The sequence below is a fragment of the Pagrus major genome, chromosome 19 (assembly GCF_040436345.1).
Source record: "Pagrus major chromosome 19, Pma_NU_1.0".
Taxonomy (NCBI): Eukaryota; Metazoa; Chordata; class Actinopteri; order Spariformes; family Sparidae; genus Pagrus; species Pagrus major.
In genome coordinates this window covers 10,807,720-10,824,575 of record NC_133233.1, presented here as the reverse complement: position 1 = coordinate 10,824,575, position 16,856 = coordinate 10,807,720, and the positions used below count along the sequence as shown (strand labels likewise).

The window sequence follows — 16,856 nt, the reverse complement described above, 5'->3', positions numbered from 1 at the left end:
CACTCAGCATTCAGTTGAAGAAAATCTTACAAAAATCACCCAGAAAAATGTTCCCATTTCTGGTGTAAAGGTAGATTTTATGTATTCTTGCTATCAACTATGCCCTTTCCCCTCCTCACATTGCAATAGCTGTCCTGAATTTTTTGAAATAGTGCCTCATGTGGAGAAAAACTCAAGTGGATATAAAACTACTTTTGTAGGGTGTGTTGTGTGCTATCTTTGAGTTTGGTTGTTTCAGACGGCAATGGATTTAATAGTAGTAGGGTTAGGGTGTTTGATTTGGGGTTCCCTGGATCCAAAGTTAACCAAGTACAGAAAGAATACCTGGGAGTATATTATTTATGATATTTGGTTTACTTGATTTGAATTACTTAAGTCATGAAGTGCCAATTGTGACTCAAATACTTAATGCCATATACTTCGGCATACCACATTGTAACTAAATATAGGCAATCTGGTTTATCCTAGAAGTCAGAGAAATAAGAACTTGTAGCATCAGGATGGATTGTAAATTTTAATTACAGGTATAAACCTTCTAGGTTTGCAAGGAGATTGGTAAAACATTAACTTGACAAAAAGAAGTTCAGTTGCAAAACTGTGCCCTTCCTAAGAGACTCTCAGCTAGGCCTGGGCAATTAAACAGCAGCAATATGTATCGGCAATAGACATGTCGTTAAGAAAATACTAGATAAAATGTTTGTTTCATGTGTATGCATTAAATGCAAACCAACTTGACAGCACATAGCGCATACACCTGGCTGCTTACAGTTCGACTCCACTAAATTTTAGAGGCAAATACAAAGTCATCTACATGCATTTAATAACTTTAGTTACAAGGTACTTTGCAGATTGCATGCTGCATTAGAACCAAAGCAGTGAATTTTAACATTTTTACCATTTTTTGTAGTTGTTATATACAGTAATTGAGAACATCAACTGCATGCATTTTGGACTTAAAGTGATAGTTCTGGTATTTGATGTGGGGTTGTATGAGGTACTTATCCCTAGTCAGTGTATTACCGGCAGGAGATGACTGTTACTCTCCCCCTGTGTGGAGAAGCAGCTCGTGGCACCGACAGGGAAGCAGAGCATTGTACTGCCCGTACTAACCCGTCCAGACCATCGACCCTGACCATCCTCCTAGCAAATGTACGCTCCCTGGACAATAAACTGGACAACATCAGACTGTGGAGATCCACCCAGCGTGACACAAAGGGCTGTTGTTGTAACAGGAGACTTTGATTACACAAACTTTAAATCTGTGCTGCCAAATTTTCACCAGCATGTAAACTTTGCAACCAGAGGATATGGTGTACACAAACCAAAAGGAATGCGCAGAACAACTGAGAGATGTCTTCACAGACATCTTCAATACCTCGCTGAGCCAGGCAGTTGTTCCTAGGTGCTTCAAGACCTCCACCATCATACCAGTGCCAAAGAAGTCACCGCAGCGGGCCTGAATGACTATCACCGTGTAGCACTGACTCCAGTTGTGATGAAGTGCTTTGAAAGACTAGTCATGCAGCACATCAGATATTCCCTCCCACCTAAGCTGGATTCTCTCCAGTTTGCCTACTCCCCCAAAAGATCCACAGACGATGCTGTATCCCTGGCTCTGCACCTGGCCCTCACACACCTGGACACCAAGGGCAGTTATGTGAGATAGCTGTTCATCAACTGCAGCTCAGCATTCAACACGATCATTCCACAACAGCTTATTGTAAAACTACGTCTCCTGGGCCTCAGCACCGCCCTCTGAAACTTGGTCCTGGACTTCCTCACAGGGAGACCACAATCAGTCCGGATTGGCAGCAGACGCTCAGCCTCCACCACACTAAGCACTTGAGAACCATAGGGCTGTTTGCTCAGCCCACTGCTGTTCACTCTGCTTACCCATGACTGGACTGCAAGATCCAGCACCAACCACATCATCAAGTTCGCTGATGACACAACAGTGGTGGGCCTCATCAGCAATGAAGATGAAACACCCAACAGAGAGGAGGTGCAACATCTGGGAAGGTGGTGCAAGGACAACAACCTCTCCTTAAATGTTGGGAAAACAAAGGAGATTCAGGAGAGCCCACCAACACCATCACTACCCCCCACTGACCATCAACAGCTCTGCAGTGGAGAGAGTCAGCAGCACTAAGTTCCTGGGGGTGAACATCTCAGATGACCTCTACTGGACCATGAACACTACAGCACTCACCAAGTGCTGTTTCCAACAGAGGCTGAAGAAAGCAAGTGTCCCCCCATCCATCATGTCCACCTTCAGAGGAACCATCGAGAGCATCACAAAAAACAGTATGGTAAACAGACTTGATCAACACTAGCAACATTCTGACAAGGGCAGAGATGGGAGTAGAAATTGTAGTTTAAAAAAAAAAAAAAAATGGTCAAAAACTTGTGGATTCATATTCAGACCTGAAGGCTTTCCATCAATATTTAACAGGAGAAGATTAGGTCATATATTGAGAATTTTAACTTACTTAAAAGAGGGTGAACCCTCGAAGCACACACTACACTGGATAATAGCCTCCTTAAAGCATAAGCCCTTCCCTCCAACTGCCCTTCCCTCTAACCTTCCCTTCTAAACTCCAGCAGTAGTTGTCAAGAAACCATACTGTGGGTGACCACACTAACATTCAGCCACCAGTGCAACAATGCAGTGGGAGGTAACTTTTGTAGGTAAGTTGTGGTATGTGTTTACTTGTTTCATCATTATGATATTTTCATTGTATTTATCACTCTTTCAGCCTTGGAAAACTCACTGTGCCATTTGATTTTTCCATCATAAACATGCCAAATGTTCCTTACTGGTATAAGAAGATACACAAGATTACCATACTGACTTTCAGTGCTTGGTAAACTGCTTTTTGAGCACTCTGAAGTTATGAGATTTCCTCTGATGGGCTCAAAGAGCATGCTAATATTATGTGGCATAAATGCTAGCATCAACATAATCTGAATAAAAAAGATGACCTTTCCATCACTATGATGTGTGATGGTAATTTTAAATCAGTTTTTAGCATCCAAAATAGACAACAATAACTGTCTTTTATTATGAACTGGTTCTAGAGAAACACATTTGAAATATCTCAGGTAGGTAGACAAATTGAACCCCCTTCAATACATTCATTTATTACAATTCAAAAATATTAACAAGACTGAGTCTACAGCCATGCTAGCAGCTCTGTGAAAATGTATAGGCACAGGAGTTGCTTCGAAATACATGCTAACGTCAGCAAGCTAGCATGTTGATAATTATAATGCTGATGTTAAAGAGGTTTCATGTTTACCATGTTCACCATCTTGGTTTAGTGTGCTAGCATGCTATAGCATGCACCACAAAGTACATCTCAGTCAAATGGGAATGTCATTAGTTTTGGTATCAACTAATCTCTAAGAATCTGTAGGCAAGGGACACGTTTGTGTACTGTAGTCTGAGCAGTATTGACCAATCATGTTTGAGCTGCCATTTTGTGCTTACAGGTAAACAGTCCATATAGAGGGCAAAAGAGGCAGACCACATTGGCCAAAATGCAATCTCAGAAACCATCAGCTATCGTATGACCATGATTTCGCTTTTAATTTGCCTTTTTTTTATTATCTGCAATTATATACTTATTATGTTGCTTATACACCTACCTTTAACCTAAATATAAAGATAATAAAATAAATTAATCATTTGTAAACATAAGCTATATTCATGTAGACATGCCTTGCAATAAGAAAAATGCTTAATGTTTGAGTTCCACATAAATTTAGACGTATTTGTAACACTTTATTTTTTTTTCATATTTAATATATATTCTAAAACAGTAAAACGTTCTGCCTTCAATTCATATCTTTGTCACAAGTGTTTGATCTATAATTTTAGGGATTTTTATATATTTTTTGAAAAATTAAAATATTTTATTGGCCGATATATTGGTTATCGGAATTTTTTACTCCCCAATATCAGTATCGGCCCCAAAACATCAATATCGGTCCATGTTATACTCTAACGATTAAGCGTTCCCTTAATTTTTTTGAGCAGTGTATTTCGCTTTGAAACATCCAGAATGCCACCCTACTTAACTCCCATTACACGATATGCGTGTTTTTAGACAACTATCGAGCCTCCAGAATGTCACCCTACTTTAAATCACGACAACTCGAAATCAATTCATCACTCATTCACCTCACACATCATGTACTGTCTATTAACATTAGCTCTACACATCAATTTTATCATGAAAAAATAGATCGATATCGAGGTCTTTACTGGTCAGACTGACTGTTTGTCTGCATTTACATCCAACACTGGACATTAAAATCACATCATGAACAAAGATCCATATTCTTTGCACAGAGCAGCTTCTCATATCTCTATACATCACAGACAACATGCTAGCTTGCAAAAGCCCACCTCAAGCCTCGAGCCAGGCCGCTGGGTTGACAAATGAGAGCGTAAAGAGTTTGAATGTGCAGATGAATGATCCTGATGATTGCCCAGGACTGTAATAAAACACTATGTCAACTCTAATGCTGTTACCATTTCGTTGGTCTGCCAAGTGAGATGCACCTTGGCTTGTCCAAGTGCTCAGATTTCATTTCTAAAGAAATATCTGGATGCTGGTATAATTTGTTAGCGTCAACAAAAGTTCTAGCCGAGCGGAGTCGCCACACGCAGCGTTTTTTAAACACAATTTTAGGAGGGTGAACTGAAAAAAAGGAAAATGTCCTAATGCAGGTTAAAATGCCATTTCCAGGGAAACAACATCGTTCAAAGATAAACCTGAATTTTAAGGTGCTGTGTGTATCTGTGTGTGTTTTGTGCAGAAATGTATAGCTGTGCTGTTGTAGGTGGGTGAGACAGTGCTTTATTTTTGCTATCCTTAGTCCTCATTTGAATTCTTATTTGAAATTCTCTTGAAATATATTTGAAGCCTCTGTAAACTATACTGCATTTTAACAGGTACACATAAAGCACCTGTAATATTTGTGTGCTTGTCTTTGTGTGTGCCGTAGTTTGTTCCATAATTATTGCCCTGTCATGAATTTAAGCACCATCATCCATCAGGATAAAATTTCAAGACAGTTTCCAGCCTGATTCAGATTTTCCTGTGAGTAAAATGTGATTAAAGTGACAAACCACAACTGACAGAGAGCACAGTAATACAACAAATTCACATTTAATTCCCTAATTGCCCCCATGTTATCTGTTTTGTGGCATTTTTCGGGGTTGTGTTGATACTGAAGTCCCACACAGCACATGTTTCAAAGCACAATGCCACACAGAGATCGGTATTGTTCAGTAAAACTGTTAGCTTCCTGTCAGGCTTTGATTTGATGCAATATGGCTTTTTTTGCTGCCTGTGAGGTTTGATATTATCCCAAATTTCATTGGACTCCAGATATCAGTTGTTAAGGTATCGAGGAATTTCACTTTTTGTCAGTTTAAATCCTACTCCTTTTCTACACTTAATCCCAAGTGTGCTTGTGGTTCTACCCTTTCATATTGATTTTAAGCCGAGCAACTGAAAAGGGTCTTTATGGAGGCAGACTATGGTGGGAAGCCAACTTGGTTCTCATTCGTAGAAAGCGTTTGAAGCACAAAAAGAGGCTCCCTTGAAACAGCTAGGGTTGTTGAGCTGAGCGTTCGTAGAGGCCTGTGCCTGAGGCCATTCCTCTGAACAGCTCTCATCCCTGGCTTCCAGAGAGAGGGGGGCCTGACGGAAAGCTTCCAGGTGACAACTGTAGTGGGGGATGGCAGAGTGAGAGAGACAGACAGACCTAGAGCCTCACCCACTGATACTTCACAATCCATCTTCCACTTTACTATTTATTTATTTTCATCCTGGGGGAAGAACTTTCATATTCTGCATGTAAAATAGTGCTGCAGTATATATAAAAAAATATTGTAAATAGAAAGTAAATAAAGTAAAGTAAATAGTATTCTTATATTAGAAGTAGTTATGAATGTATTACTAAATTTAATGTTAAATAGCATTAGACTGAACAAATGTTCATGCTATTGAACCCATATATACTGTGTACATTAAACATTAATGAGAAACTGGGTCACAGCTAGTGAAAATTGATGGTCATCATGACATGTACATTTGTTTATCTGCGGTTTTGAAGGTATTTTTTGAAATTATTATATATTATTATATTGTTATTATAATATAAGTTATTTACATTATTATATATTTTTATCAAGTTTCAAGTCTGTAAGGACATAGTATCTGTGAAAAAATAAAGCATTCAAAAAATGTTTTACATTCCTTAAAAAGGGTCACTGTAACTGGTAGTATTTAACTACTACAATATATGTAATTCTATAAATCTGTGATATTTTCTGAGATGGTTATCATACCGTGAAAATGTCATACTGCTGCAAGAGCCCTAACGGCCGTTGCTTACATTTCCTCAAACACGTCTATTTTTTATTTTTGTTATTTTCTCCACAAAAATGTCCAAAACATCATTAATTCTTTTAATGTCTGTGCAATAATAACCACCTTTTGTATATTTAAATAAACTTTGTGCGTATTACAATTTTGAACTGCATTTATTAGACTACAGTGATGATTTTGTATGATACTGTTACCTATATTTGAGGATGATGAGAAGTCTGTTGGCAGGACATCACCTGACACTTGATCAACAGGCCTAAACGGAAACTGATTTTTTGTTTTTAATTTTCAGCGGTGACACAGAATGAACTCTGACAAAAGTGTCTTTGCCACTAAATTAGTCCTTAACCGAACAAATATATCCTCTGGCTCAAATTAAACACATCAGGACACTTAACAGGTGAATAGCAATTATCCTTATCTGTATTTCTTTAGATGTAAAGTCAAGAATTCTGCACTGAGACATCTTTCTTCATGTTCTGTTAGTACACTGCAGCACAGTGGCAAAGACGAGAGATGTGAGAGAGTTTATAGCATGGATAAAGTTTTTTTTCCAGGTCTGACAGCTACAGCTGTAGATGCGAGCAGCCAATAAAGTCAAAGCTCTTTGCTATACTGTAGATGTGGCAGTCAGTGAGGATGCCCATGTACCTCAGACATGTTCAACCACTAACTGTACTCTCTGCTCACTACAAGACCTTTTCCCCCTGCTTTCCCACCATTGCAACATCCTGAATCACACCATGGCTGAAAGCACAAGGTGTAATAGTACCGTACAGCATGTGTAAAATGTTTCGTTCTCTCAGTAGTCTGACAGCTATGTGTTACAGTCTGACCTATTTCTTGTAGGCTCAGGCACACCTTTTCATTTTCACACTTCCATGTTAAGATTTGTGCACTGTGTCTTCGCTATTTTTGTGTTACCACATCCCACCTGTGATCCTGTTTTATTTATTTGAGCTGCATAAACACTTTGCTTAGTTAGCAGCACATGTGATATTTTACCAAGGATCTGAATGAATAAAGTGCTCTGTCAGAACAGTACGATTCTGTCAACCTAAAAATAGTGGAACTGCTCATTGAAAACAATGTTGGATCAAGGCAGACATCATGGATTTTTGCCTTCAGTTATTTTGTAATCTCTACTGGCTTTCTAATCTCTTATTTTTCACAACAAAAACCTCCCCATGCATGTTGCTCCGATTGTGCAGCATCATTGGCTGGAGCCCCATTATGGTAAACTATCAATCTCCTTGAGGAGGCGCCTCCTCCTTCCCTTACGCCCACTACCATAAAGACAATTCACCAACATTTGAGAACATCTGAGCTATTATAACAAATCTCTGCTCCAAACAACTGCAAAAATATTACTTCAAAAAGTGAGATAACATGTTGCATCATGTCCAGAGGTGACATACAATGCCGTTGAAAGATTAAGCGCTGTAATGCTCCTCTCTTGAGGTATGACCATGCAAAGGTGTGTGTTTTTCATTAGCAAAACTGCAATCGTTCAGAGATTAATCAAAGTGGAGACGACGCATCCCAAGGTTACCTGCCCTGTCACTGTCAGCAAACATAACAAGCAATCCTCTTCCGGCAGCCCTCACTTCACTCACGCATGCTTGTATTCCTGTGAACACTTGTTGTATTAACTATATGGCAGTCACAGCTGCATGCAGCTGTCTCCTGCTTATTAAACTGTTTACTTTCAGTTAGCTAATAGACAGGACAGATGTTTAAAACTAATCCTACATCCAGTAAGAGTAATTTACATAATGCAAAGGGAAGCATGGGTGGAGGACAATCTGCTGTCTACCTGGAAGATGCGGTTGTTGTTGTTTGAAATGGCATACAGCATTTTTATTCGGTGTATCTTGTGTTGGCATCCTCTGGGTGATACAGTTTTCCCGGGTGAACTAAAAATGGTGCATTACTCCTAGGTGTGGATGCGAGTGTGAATGTGAATGTTCCTGTGATGGACTGCTGACCTGTCCAGGGTGTTTATACTTCCTTCCACCCAGTGCATGCTGGGATAGGGTGACCCTGAAAAGAACAAGTTAAAAATAAGTTAAATAAAAATGGATGGATATACTGAAAATGAAGTGGGGCCGATGAGGATCCAGACAGATGTCTGTCTGTACTTCTGTCTGGCTGTCTACTGCACTCTCCATTGTAATGAAAACTTCAACACTTCACACTTGTTACACTAAATACTTGGAACATGGATTTGCTGCATTTGGCCTGAACTTATATTGAACTTTTTTTTATCCCATTCAATAATGTTATGTGAGCAGAAAATATGCCTTAGAATTGAGGTTTTCTTATATATAATATCCAATGAAAACAATTGTCATACACATGGAAACCCAGGTGTGGACCAACTTAAAGCTTCTTGGTATTTAAAACACTATCTGCAAGTGGAAAAGTTAGCAACATGTTTCATATGTGCTTTTAAAGCTGTGCAGAAGACCTCTCATGGTTAGGGTATATTTAACATAAAATGAAAAACTACTTTAGAATTTGATGTATGTATCATTTGAACTGTATAAAGTCATTTCACTGTATACAACATGTACAGCCATGCAAAGCTCATCCTTTCAATTCTCACACAACTCTTCTCTGGCTACTATCCAACATACTGTAAATTGTGCTGTTGTCAGTGACTGTCTATAGGAGCAGATCTTTAAGTTGTGAGCATGGGAAGAATGAGGTTGGGAAGGATCCATAGTTTCCATTAAGGGTAATTTCTTATCTGATCATTTGCTGAGTAAACACGCAATCCTTCCAAGTAGCCCATTATGAACAAAGACAATGCCAAACTGTGTAAAATCAATTCATCAAAATAGGTGAATGTAAAGGAAGTTAGTTTTGCTGGCAACAAAGATGCACAGTATGGCTTTTATTACCAAAAATGCTTAGCAATATTCCTTGTAACACAATTTTGTTTTACTGGACTACTGTAGGATACTCACAGTGAATGAGGAACATACAGGAAGTGGAGGAGTGTTACTGTAATCTGGGTGCATCAAGTTCATCAATTCATTCTCACCTGTTTGAATAACAGGCATTTAAAAATTGTAAAATGCATCACAAAGCATCCCGTAAGTACATTCACAGTCCAAACATTATGCAAAATATAAAGTAGTGTAGGAAATTAGTGTGTTTATGTCTTGTTTTTTAATTGAAGCCTTCATAACAAAAACTTTGTAGTAAAAAGTTTTGAGTTGTCTCTGACCAAATCAAATATAATCAGTCTGCACATGCATGTCGACACACAAAGCACAAACAAAATGCACTTCCAAATGTTATAAAGTTAGTAATATGGAAACACTTTTAAAAGCTTGTACAACTTATTTCTGAGTAAACATTGTTGCTGGAGGTTGTGTTTACTTGTATCATTTTAGACTGGCCACATTCTAATAGGGATGAACTTAGGATACACGATAGATGAAATGCTCTTGGAATCAAAAATTATTCTGCACCAAAATCTACGTGTGGTGGATTTGACTGTGCAATGTTTCAACCACAACAGCAGTACTTTCTGTTTTCTTTGATGTTGTTCTTGCCCTTCTCAGCACCTCTCAGCTAGCACACTGTGCACAAAGTTTTAATGCAACTTTCTTCTTCACTAAGAAATCATTTAATGTTTTGATAACACTGGTGGTAAATAGTCTCAGGAGCTGCATTAAGAATCTTCTGTTACTGCTGGGTTCTGATTGGTATAAAACTGAGTGGAACAAGCACTGTGTGTGGACCTCTTCTCCCTCCTGCCATATGAACAGCATATGTGTCTGCTTGTTGGCAAGGGCATGCTTGAAATCACTATCTACGGTTAATTTTCAGCTGCTCACATGTTCTCTTCCCTTGCAAAAATGTTTTTAAACCTGATCATTAGTATGATGAGATATCATTTCTTTATCAAACCAGACTACGGATAAACCACCCTCTTTTTGCAGATAACAGTACTTTAGAAGGACTACAGTTGAGACATTGTTGATAAATAGAAATGTGTTGCGAAACATAATTGGCCTTCAAATGCTTAATATTTACAAAGTATTGGTTTGATTCCAGCACAGCTGCATCTGTTCTGGCAGCGAGACAGCATCAACAATAACAAAACAATTACATCATGGCCAAAAGAGGCAAACTAAGGTTCAAAAATAAACTAAAGAAAAAACAGGACAGACTGTGCAAAATTATTTTTGTTGTACTGTATTCACCTTATTTTTTAACTCATTAGTAAAAGGTTGGTCCACTTCCTGTTTTTGTGCCCCATTCCCCTCTGTCGCTTCACTCACTGTAGCTAATAGAGCACTAGCTTATTTGAATAACCGTGTATATACAGTATGTATGTGTGTGTGCAAGTGCATGAGTACACAATATTGTATGTCCACACATGTTGATTGAACTCAATCAATAATTGCCATCCTCTGTGACAACCTGACTACAATAAAAACATAACAGAGCAGAAGTTATTTACAAAAAATAAACTTTCAATTGACTAAAAAACAGGTTATGCACTAAACTATAGAATTCTAAAAACATATTTTTCTTCCTACAACACAGCTGAATTATAAAGCTGTAGTTGGTTCTACCATTAATGTCATAGCTGATTGGTTGCCAGCTATTTGGTCTAATGGCTGCATGACATGGTTTATACCCCTTAATTATAGTGAGAATATTGCCTGCCTCGGCTGTTCTGGAGAAAGCCAGGGGTGTGGACGAGCGCTGTCAGCTCTTTCTGCCCCAAGTCCCTGAATCGCAGCTTCATTGGTTGTTAAGTGTAACATATGGAATGCCTCTCCACATCCGTGCACTTCTCCCAAAAGAATAATCAAGATATTCTATTCTGTTCTATTCTATCTAAGTTCATGACTGTGGCTGCCCATCACGGTAAACTGTGCAGCCTGTTCGTTGTGTGCGATAAAAATAGGCAGGAATGTCAATGCCTTGGTTACAACACACATCAGCACAGGTGCTTATGATAGTGTGACATGATGTGAAACAATTATTGGATGGCCTGTTAAACAGTCAGTATTAGAGTTCCTTCTTAATTGCAAGATTATTATGCTCATGTACCTGACCCTTCTGATTACAAGCACTCCACAACATCCTCTGCTATTCGTAAATAAAGTTGTTGTGTGTGTTTAATCATTCGGAAAGTTCCAGTGAGACAATAAAAGCCAGATGAATTGGCTGTATTTCTATTTCATAGACATTACATTGCAATTGAAGCTTGGCGGAGACAGGGGAAGGCAGGATGTGACACTCCCTGTGCCCAGCGCACCTGCAAAATAGCGGCAGAGGCCTTGTACGTATTCAAGGTTGCTTCTCCTCCTTGAGGACCATTAGTAACAACCTTTCAGAAGTACTGATTGGAAGAAGCGGCGCTCTGCATATCAACAGGAAGTAGCATCCCCAGAGGTTGGCAGTCTGGTCGCAAAGGTGTAAAGAGGGGCTGACGAAGGGAGGTGGCATGAAATGAACGAGAGGGAGGGGAATACGCAAAAAGGGGAAAAAGGGAAAAAAAGATGGGGGACAGCAACAGAGGAGTGGTAATTAAGATGCATTTAAGAGAGAATATGGTTAACAGGGGATGGGGGTTAGTTGTGAAGGAGGAATCACTTAATCAAGGCTTTTGGCAGACAGGGCAGGATGATAACTAAATCCATCAAATTACCAACATTGTGAATCCCTTAACGAACTATGTTTATTCTCACTGCAGTTTGTAAGTAAGTAAGTAAGTTAATAAATAAACAAATAAATATTTTTTTACTTAAACATACAGCATATTATTTCTGCTGATAGCGGTGTCTCATCAAGACAATGAAAACGATGCTGTGAAGTAGCATGGGATCATGGCTGTTATTGTCGTCATCAACCACCACTGCTTTTGGAAATCGGTCTGACGTGACTCAGACACAAATGCTCACGGACAAGATAATATATTAGATTCATTCACGTACCATTCAGTCACGTTCACCGACTTCCTTGCTCACTCTCTTGACGCATCATCTGAAGATTTTAGGCCAGGTGACCAAATAAAAATTCACTGTTGCCTTTAATAAAATTACACATTTCTCTGGGTTTGAACATTGATGGAAACATTTGGGATACACTCAGGACACAACTGAACAAAATATATAACAAAGGTCTAGTTGTTTTTAAACATTCTTGGAAATGTAACATGTTCTATATTTAATACAATGATCTAAGTATACCAAATATGTTTTAATAATAGGGGTGTCATGGGTCTCCAAATCCTCAATTCGATTTGAATTTTGATTTTAAGGTCACGATTTGATTCTTGATCCTTTTTTTTTGTTTTTTTTTCTTTTAGAACAGATGGCTATGCCATTTTTAGACTAGTCTAGGATCATTGGTTTTATGCCATGATAAGTCATTTAATTTTTTTAATTAAAAAGATGGCCTACATGTCATGAGTGATATAATCTCCATTATACATTTGCAATGTACCACACAAAGGCCTTATTGTCAAATTGAAATAATTTATTAACAAAACTAACTGTAAACAAAAGAAGTCAGAGGGTACCTGCCATCTAGTGACTCTTTTTTGTAACTGCAGTATGCACTCTTCACAGCAGATGTCATTCAAGTTCACAACAAAACTATGTGGTGACACATATATATGTATGTGCTGTTGCATGTTGATGAAGGATCTCAGTCAATATGCGGTGTTGTTTTCTCAGTTAAGTCTACTTCTTTATGATGTCACCAAGAACCAGGTACTGTTGTGTTGCCTGTGGACGCGTATGCTACACATGCATAGCAAGCCGACGGTGTCGAACGTGTCGTCGGGTTGCATTTCTCCAAAAGTTGACTCCGTCTCAACTCTTTCGGCACGCACCACCGCAGCCAAAATGGGCTACCCTCATTACAATGAATGGGAAAACGTGTGTTTTCGCCACAACGTCGGATCCAATCTGAATCCACTCACCGCTACGACATGCTGTGTGTGTTTTTTTCCCCTCTTGGCCCGCCTGCCGGGCGTGACACCGGGGGCGTGGCTAAATCCTTGATTCCACCTGATTTCGAAAGTCGAGATTATGACGTCATTTCGATCGATATCCGACTTATAATCGAGATTGTGACACCCCTATTTAATAATGAAGTGCATATTTAGAAAAAGGTGTACATTAATGTCTGTGATAAATGTATTCCAAGCACAGTGTTGAAAGAGTTAAAAGGTTCATGATACTGTATTCAAAGCCGTTCTGCATTTAGACTTTTTCCTCCTATGACACATCTGTATGCATTATTTTAATGAAGTGACTGTGAGATTTCTTCATTTCACTTAAGCAACAGTAGCTGTTTGATCACTGTGCTTCCTTCCTCTCTCCCCTGATAAAATGCAGTGCTTCAGACACAACTCTGTGCCATGTTTTTTAAAGTTCAGATAACACACTATTAGATGTCATAAGATATGTTGTGCTGAAGCATTGAAACGAGGAAAGAGCAAGGAGCTGCGACACAACCTTTAGTTCAGCAGTCAAAAAATAAAAGAAAAAAAACTGAGATGTAACCTAATGAAGACATCCACAGCCAGAGACCTGCACTGCTGTGCTGTGTCACAGCAAAAAGGTGAAATATCACCTCAGCAGGAGAAAAGTGAATCAAACAACACACAGAGCAAACCTAAAGAAGAAAGAGTTTGGAGTGTACTGGTTCATCTATCAACACCATCTCTCTCTTCAAGGCAGAGCAGGCAGGCAGGAAAACCATCAGTCACATTTTTAAACAATAGTCTCTCCATCTTTGTCACCCGGTGCCAGCAGAATGACTTTACTTCAAATGTCTAGAGAGAGATCTGCGGAGAGTGCTGGATTTTTGGGGTCAATCTAAGAAAATGGCTGGACAGGCTGTCTTGGAGGTTTTACTTCAAGAGAGCGGTCCCTCGGTTCCCCTGCTGTGTGATGTTAAATTCTGAGAACTGAGGTAACTGTAACAGGCAGCACAAAGAGAACGTCAACATATTGATGGTGCGGCGGCTTGCTAGAAGGCATTGATTCGAAGAGTGTGAAGACTTCTAGGTGAAAAGAGCCTTCTATAAAAGTGTCATAAGTCATCGAGGTTATCTCATTGCTTTCTGTCTGTGCAAACACTGTCTGTCTGTAGCAAAGTGGAGGGTACACAGAGGTAAACATGCTACACCCTACTCTTTTATGGTGTATTTCGAGAATACCCAGCTATTGCCCCATACAGACGCCAACTTGATTTCAACTGACACAGAAAATATGTGGATATTTTCCTGTCATCCTCATGAGTAAAATCTTCTTCTGTATTCACCCTCTGGTAAGCAGTGGTGGAACACAATGATAAGTGCAGTAACACCTACAATAGACTACAGCACTTACATTATCCTGCTGAAATGTGTCAAGTAACATCAAATTATGCAAACAATAAATATTTCCGCAATACAATAGAATCATAAGCCACACAAAAAAATGAAAAAAAAAAAAAACAGTGAGTGTCATCCAAACGTTCGAAAAAAATCTTGGAACACTCAACAACTTGTTCCAATCTTTGGGTTTTAATTCCAGTGTTTACTGAGCTGATTACTGTGAAATGTACATCTGTAAACAAGGAATGCATTAGTAACCAGGGTCTACCTTTTTGGGGGGAGTTCCACAAGCACTAAAAGCTTTTTTGAATAAAAATACAATACGCTTAACAAAATGTAAAAATAATATTTACTCAAGATTTTTTTCTAGAACTCAAGAGCTCAATGATCAAACTCCATCCAATCACTACAACTCCAGAAAGAGCTAGTAGTCAAATTATTATTTTCAGGGTCAAGAGGGAAGTTAAGCTAAGGTATAAGCACGGTCTCACAATGTAGACATCAGGGATCAGGAGATGATTCGCAAGTTTTTTTTTCCTGACTTTGCTCTAATCTTTGCATTTGTCTATCTCTTTGGATGTCTTAGAAATCAAAATTAATCAATCTTGTAAAGAAAAATTTGTCTTTGCCTCACTGTTCACAATTCATAGACATGCAACTCATGACTGAGGGCCCCAAATGGATATTGGTTTTATTTAAGGGGTCACGAGTAAAAATAATGGGTGGGAACCACCACAGTTCAGTCATGTCTTTATCCTGGCACCATACACATGTTACTCCAACTAGTGAGAAATAATAAAATAGAGAGGGCACAAATTAAATTATTTCCGTATCATTTATATAAAAACTGCTTCAATATTAATTTTATAGTATTAATTTTATAAAAGTAAATTTGTGAGTACACTCAATATATAGTCACATATAATCAACTTCAAATTTGTGTGAAGATTATTGGCCAACCTGTGGCATACTGACAGTATCTCTTGTGACTTCTTTTATGTTCTAAACGGAGAATACCAACTTCTGCCCTCCAATAGTTGATTTAGATGGTTATGACTGTTTGATGTGCTTTGTACATCTGTATATGTGTGTCATATGTGTGACTCTATGCCTAACCTGTATAGTATGTAAAGGATGCTAAATGAATTTCAGTGTAAACTGATAAAGTTGTATCATATCGTATACTAATTTGAAAAGACAAGGCTAGGAGCACCCATTTACAATGAAAGGCAAATACGTCCTTTTTAAATCACGTACATGATCAATGTGACTGTCACTATTGCTACTGTAAATGCTGTATACTGTATATTTTTGGCATTTCATACAGAGTGGGGTTAGATGTTAAATGTCAAAATCATGTCTAAATCATGTCTAAGGCAGTTTTAATATGTTTTTTATAGGTAAACCATGTGATAACAACATAACTAAGCCTTACTATCCACTGCTTAGGTTTTAAAGGGTGAAACTTTGCAGCAGCTAAGGTCGCAAATCCTCCACAGGCACCAAGTTAAAAAGACACCCACTACTCTCCCTTTAGCCTACTGGACAATGCGAGGGGGCTGCTGACAGCCCAGAATTAATTGACATGCCTCCGAGAGGTTGTTCTCTAATAACATATTGATCCAGCAGGGCTGATATGCAAAGCATCTGCCAGCGAGTGTCGCTGGCGAGGTGAGACAAATGCCCTCAGAATACTTTCGACTGAGCTATGTTGATTAAAGGAGGTATTAGCGCCCATGATCACCAAGAACCAGCGTGTTAGGTATTCCACATTGAACCATGTCAGAACCTGCTCTCATTAGTAGATAACATTTTCCACAAGCATGAAAAGCTGTGACAAATTCATATTAAACTTTCATATATTACAAGAATTCAGCGAAAAATTCAAGATTTCAGGTTTCTTTGTTTTGACACAGTGCATCTGAGTCTTGACAGGATAAAATGTCAGCTTTGCTGCAAAAATGTGTCGAGTTTTCATATCCTAAAGCTGCAGTAGTCAAGTGGTACGAAAACACAGTCATCTTGCCATTAATCGCGTAGTGAAATATACTGGTCTTTGTAAAAACTAATATAAAAAAGGGTACAGTAAC

The 16,856-nt window shown here is 38.7% G+C and overlaps 1 long non-coding RNA gene across 2 annotated transcripts in view; it reads right to left on the bottom strand.

Moving 5' to 3' along the window:
* The window catches only part of LOC141014653 (uncharacterized), a 75,610-nt gene that overhangs the window by 27,440 nt on the left and 31,314 nt on the right, over nucleotides 1–16,856 (bottom strand). The gene's annotated exons all lie outside the window — the stretch shown is intronic.